The sequence below is a fragment of the Ixodes scapularis genome, unplaced genomic scaffold, assembly GCF_016920785.2.
Source record: "Ixodes scapularis isolate PalLabHiFi unplaced genomic scaffold, ASM1692078v2 PGA_scaffold3__209_contigs__length_174095766, whole genome shotgun sequence".
Classification (NCBI taxonomy): domain Eukaryota; kingdom Metazoa; phylum Arthropoda; class Arachnida; order Ixodida; family Ixodidae; genus Ixodes; species Ixodes scapularis.
Genome location: NW_024609868.1, coordinates 151,161,079 through 151,167,078, shown reverse-complemented (window position 1 = coordinate 151,167,078; position 6,000 = coordinate 151,161,079).

Below are 6,000 nucleotides of genomic sequence, written 5' to 3'. Positions count from 1 at the left end.
ATACTCCTAGTCCTAGGACTAGAAATTGTATATTCATCAACTGACGTGTTCCGTGATAACGCAAGCAATCCTAATAAACAACCCGAAAATAAATAAATTAATAAATCAAATCAAGCTTCCTTTTTTTTTTTTTTTTTTTTTTTGAGGGGGGGGGGGGGGGGGGGAGTACTTATTATCATTGGTTTCTACAGTTTCATGTCGGTTGCCTCGAGAGCAAGCGACATGAAAGTGTAGCGAACAGCTCGGGCATTCGGGCAAGTGACGGGCAGCGCTGGCCGGCTCCTTCTCCAACAACGTCCTTCGTAAATAGTGATCTGGTTTGTCATTCGACTGGCCTCCACAAAAGTAGCCATTGGAACAAATTAATGCAAGAGGTAGCGAATCCGTTTCTTCCGGGTTCGCTGTCGTTGCTCTCGCTTTGGTTGCCATGGACGCAACCGACGGAAATGTGTCAAGCAGTCCCCATGCTGGCAGCACTTTAGTCTCTCGGCTTGTTTGGGGGCCACTTATATCGTTTTCTTATTTATTTCCCTCAAAAGTAGAATTTGTCATTAGATGTTTAGACAGCGTGAGATGAGCCTATGGTTGAACCTGATAAAGTCTTGGCGACATTCGTACACGCTGTAGATGAGAAATTGTTTCAGTGCTGTACAGTGATCTTCCAGACTGAAACGGGCGGGGGTGATTGAACCCAGGATTTCTGTGTACGGTGGGCGACTGGCTTCATGCCAGATGTGTCCCTATCACAACAGCTGTGTTAGAACGTATGGGTGGGACCTGAGCGGCTCGCGTGAGGCGCGCTGCGTAGATCGTGACAGGTGTCGACAATAACGCCTCGCTATACTCCGTTCACCCGCTGAGACTCGAAGCTTCATAGTGAACGAAAGATAGCGCAAGAAGACAGAGACCGGAAAAAAACGCTGCTAACAACTGACGTTTTTAATATCTAGGAAGGGGGAAGGACGAATTTTGCAGTATAGATACAAAAGAAAAAAACGAGAAAATATTATACATCAAAATAGGAAAATAATAATTTGTAAGCTTTTATTAAAAGAATGGGCTATGCAGATAAATGCGTATCTTGCTCTCACTAAAGATTAAAAATAAAATTAAAACCAAATGAAAACGTGACAAACAAAAACGTTTCCGTTCAATTTAGCGTAAAAATTTCCCTGGTAAGTTTATCGGGGTAAAAAATTTTCCCCGCTAAATTTAGCGGTAAAAGTACTTCCATAAATCCCTGCATGCAACACGGCGCGCGTTGAACTCTGGGAACTAGTTGGCCTGGAGGAGAGTGGCATGGTTTCGTTTGCGATCGACACGTCGGCAAAAGATTATACACAGAGCGTGGACTATTAACGGCCGTTATTTCATGTTTTCTGGTCCCGAGAGCGTCATTTGTGGTCTCTAAACTAACCTAAATGGCCGGACCTCGAAGCATTGACACAAGCTCGAGACGTATAGCTTGTTGTATTTTTGTACTTGAGACGCTCTGTTAGCGTTTCGAGGTATGTGGACGAGCCAGTGGTGGGAATCTCGACGTTGCGAAGCTCGGGGATCTTGCTTGTGTACGAATCATCGAGCTTGGGCCTTTACATCAGTGTTCTTGATCAGGAATTTTGTTTGTTTCGTGCGTCCAGACGAAATATAACTTTTTGCAATTACCGTTTTTCTCGAGTAAAGCTATACGTACTCCGGAGTGCACCTCGGACGAAATGGCTATACGCACTCCGCGAAGAGCAAATGCCGCTGAGGCCACCCTTTTCGAACGGCGCGTGTATCACATGGGAGCTCGTTAACACAGCCCCCCGCCTGCGTTCACGCCGCTTCGCGGCGACAGTATCGGCTGCTAATTACAATACTTAACCACCCTGCTGGAAATGGCAGGCCTTTTCCAATTGAAATGCACAGCCAAAACCTATGAGCATGAATGTGCAATTAGCGCCGATGAGAAATTCCGATGTTTTGCACATTGGTGCAACTGGAAATGCTGCAGAGAAGCCGCAGCACGGGGGAAGGCAAAAGAATAGGTCGAGGGAAAGTCAACTTTAGGGGGCAAGCGCCATGATGCCAATTGTGTCAATGTGCACGACAATCAATTTGCTCATAGCCGCTCATTGCAGCCAGTGGCGCTATGTGGCAGAGCCATTGTGCGGGAGATAGCAATGAGCCATGCACAGCAGAGAAGCGAACTCGGTGCTGTATGGCAGTGGCAATGCTCGATTGCCAAATTAACACACACTAGCAAAAAGTTTCTATGGGACCGATAGAGATTTTTATGGGATCAATAGGATTTCATCGTACCAATGGGCATTTCTACTGGGCCGATAAAAAGTTATATCGTACCAATGCAGACTTCTCTTGTACCATTAGGAACTTCTGTGGGACACGTAGAAACTTCTATCGGAACAACACGAATGTCTTCCGGTCCAATACAAGGGCATATTGGTCCTTCAATAGGTGCAATAAGAAGTTGTACCGGTTAAACTGAAAGCTTCATTGGTCAAATGAAATGCATTTCAAATCGAGAACTTTTAACGGTCGACTGGGAATTTCTATTGGACCATTTGAGATGAGGATCATGGAGAACTTGAAATCTATCAGGTTAAACAGTATGCTTAGTGGAGAAATTAGAGTTGTTGTATACTAAAGTTTTATGTTTTGAGCACAGGAAAATAATTTTTGCCGCAAATATAGCCGATGGCAGGCACGCAGCCAGGATTTTGATTCGCCCATGACAAAATACTGTATGAGGGGGAGGGGGGAAAGGAGGCCCCACCAAATGAAAGATTTGGAAGGAGGGGGGGGGGGGGGGGGTCCCATGGTTCCCCCCCCCCCCCCCCCCCCGTGCAGATACGTGCGTGCCCGATGGGTTCCTCTCTGTCAAATAAACATTTTTTTTTAGCTATATAGCTTGGGTTGGGCCATGTAGACACTAATTAAATAAAACATTCAGTTAATAAAGTGAATATGAACTCTTTTTTGTCACGTGTTTTAGAATTTCCTGATTACGTACTGTCCTCCTTCGTATTATAAAACATGCGGCTGCCAGTAAAACATAGAGAAAAGACTATGGGGAACGGGAACATTGTGTGTGCACATATAGTATGCACAAGATTCATGAATAATTATATATAGGCAAGCCACGAAATTCAGGTATCATCGGAACTCTGCAGTTTTAGCGGTGTATTCTGTCCTTTTGTTTTCCAGGATGTTTCAGTAACAGTAATAGCGTAAACGATTGCACCAACTGGATTATGTATTCACATTAGACTTTGCTCCGTTTTATTCAGTTTTACCTGGTTTCGGAGCGGAACGTTCTCGTTTTTGTATAAATTTCGCTCCAGAACCGAGCAAATCAGAGTAAAACCGGGTCAAAAACAGAATAACACTGACTCAAAAATCCTGTTATCATCTTTCACGATTGGTCCAAAGCTCTCCGACTTCCGACGTCGGGACTTTAAAACTTTGGCGGAGTTGGCGAAAAAATGCGATACTTCAGGCTTCCATTTTGCCATGTGAACGTATCCTGTTTGAGCCAGAGGCTACGCGCTCGTTCTGGGGCGGCAGATCACGTGCACATTCTATCGTGGGCATGCTTTTTATTAACAGAAAAGAAAAGCCGGTAGTGCCGAATAACATCCGATAATTATTGACACCATAGAAGTCATTAAAAAAAGCACATAAAATGCACACACACACACGCGAAATAAGGATGACCTTCCCGAAATTATGATTGCACCTTGTTTCACGCACAGTAATTGTCAGGCAGCGCTTTCCACTTTGTAGTTGAGCAAGGAAGTTCCTTTTTGAAAGGTATTTTACGCGCTTGTTGGCAGTTTGGGCCTTTAGTTTGGCTTCTGGCTTCCCAATGTTGTAGTTTTCCTTGATGCCGGGAAGAGTGTACACTCCAGCAATGAAGTTTTCTAGATTCAAAAGCCCAATTCATTTTGCGTCCAATTAAAATGAAGGCCAGCCGAAACAGGGTACGTCAGACTCGTTACATTCGTCTTTGGCAGTAGCCTTTTCGGAAACTTGGACAGGAAATTGGTCTTCAAATCTCCCGTCACTTTCACAATTTTATCACTTGTGTCTTCACTAACTGGCCCAGTACTGTGACCGCTTCTGGTTTCATTGGTACTACTTAGTTCACGGGGTGTTTTTGTCTCACCGTGTTCCGAGACAACCGAGCTTACAGAAACTGCTGTCGGCGACGTCGGTTCTGGTCCTTGGCCTGTTGTAGCATTTTTCAGGACACAACCACACAACTTCGTCTCAGGACTGTTGTCCTTGGCAAGCTGGGTATACTTAGTGGCTCTAAGTATATTTTTTTGTTTGGGTTCATGGTCGCACAGCGCGACACCCTACGTGTCTCAAATCCAAATTTTAAAATTCGCACCGATGTCGTCCCGCAGCCATAGAGTTATTATAGGTTGTTTGCACATGACGTCAATTCGCCATTTTGTTGTTAGTTTGTTTTTTCAAACAAATTTATTACATTGAAGGATTACATCGTAACCGATTGAGGTGATGTCAGCGGTGCTCTACGCATTTGAGGGGGCATGGAAATCCTTGGAATGCTCGAGTTTGGCACACCCAGACAGTTCACAACAACAAAATGGTGGACGAAATTACGTCAGTGAAAACACCCTATAATGTACGCTAGAGGTTCAACTGGCGCTAGTACGTGCTGCTGCAAATTGAAGCAGACAGCAACCAGTCAGAAATTGACTTCCGGTAATGTATTTCTATGGGAAAAAGCGACTGTATTTTCTCTCTGCGCTCGATTATAAGAGCAAATATCACGAATAATTTGTATGTACAAGGCACATTGGAACATTTCTCAGTCACGCAGACGAAATAACTGGTCAGTTTCAGCATTTTTATTTGACATTCGTGGCATGAAAAACGGTGTTAAAACCGCTTCGTGCGTGTATTTATGTGCACTGTCGGACACTGTTAGCGCGAACACGGCGTCGGCGCTTTCCAGCGTGGGGGATATACGTGCCAAAACGAACGAATTACACGTGAAAAACCAAGAGAGACGGCAAGAACTACGCAATAACACTGGATAAGTAACTCCTTATGCATGCAGACGATCAAAATAAATTGAAAGCCACGTAATATACTAGTAGTCAGATATGCAATAAATAAGTACTGCTTTATTCTTTCTGCTCGTGAATATGTGCGAAGATGATTGTTCTGGGTTCAAATCATCAACCGAACGCTCCAAATCTTTGCAGATAGGGAGAAGCAGAGAACAGGTGCCTGATTAAAACTGCCCGACATAGGAAATAATGAAAAGACACACCTTTCGTAGCCCACATACTTTATTTTTTTAACAGATCGTCAAGATGCACGACGGAGTCATTTTCATATGGTGAGTGACAGAACGGGCATATTAGCAATATATAAGTGCCACCGGAATGCTAGCGCACCTTGAACGCACTCTACATTCCTTTCGATTGTTATTTTGCTTAGAATCGTCGCTCATTTTTACATACCTGCCATGGAACAGAGGTTTGGGCCTGAAATATAGCGAAGTTTAACACCGTTCAATAGTAAAGAAAAATGCTGTAACTAAAGCAATTACACATTCACCATGTCAATAAAGGTACATACTATCCGGTACAACTGAAATAAGAAAAGTTATTCTTGTTATTTTCCGGCGAAGAGACAAATTTCACGCGCGTTTTCCCATAGGAATGCACAGGAGCACCGCAAAAGTAGACTGGTTGCTGTCTGCTTCAATTTGCCTCCCGGAAGTCGCATAGACACTAGCGCCAGTTGAACCTCTAGCGTACATTATAATAACTCTATGCCCGCAGCAAATGCAATTTTCTAATTAAAATGACAAATAAAAATTACTCCGTTATAATTTTAATATATATTCAATATTTACACTTGACAATTAAGTAATATCATAATTTTTAGAAACGTTTATTATTTTCTTAAGTGCATCAGTCACACTTGCGGGCTTGCTGGAGTCAATAGAGTGAA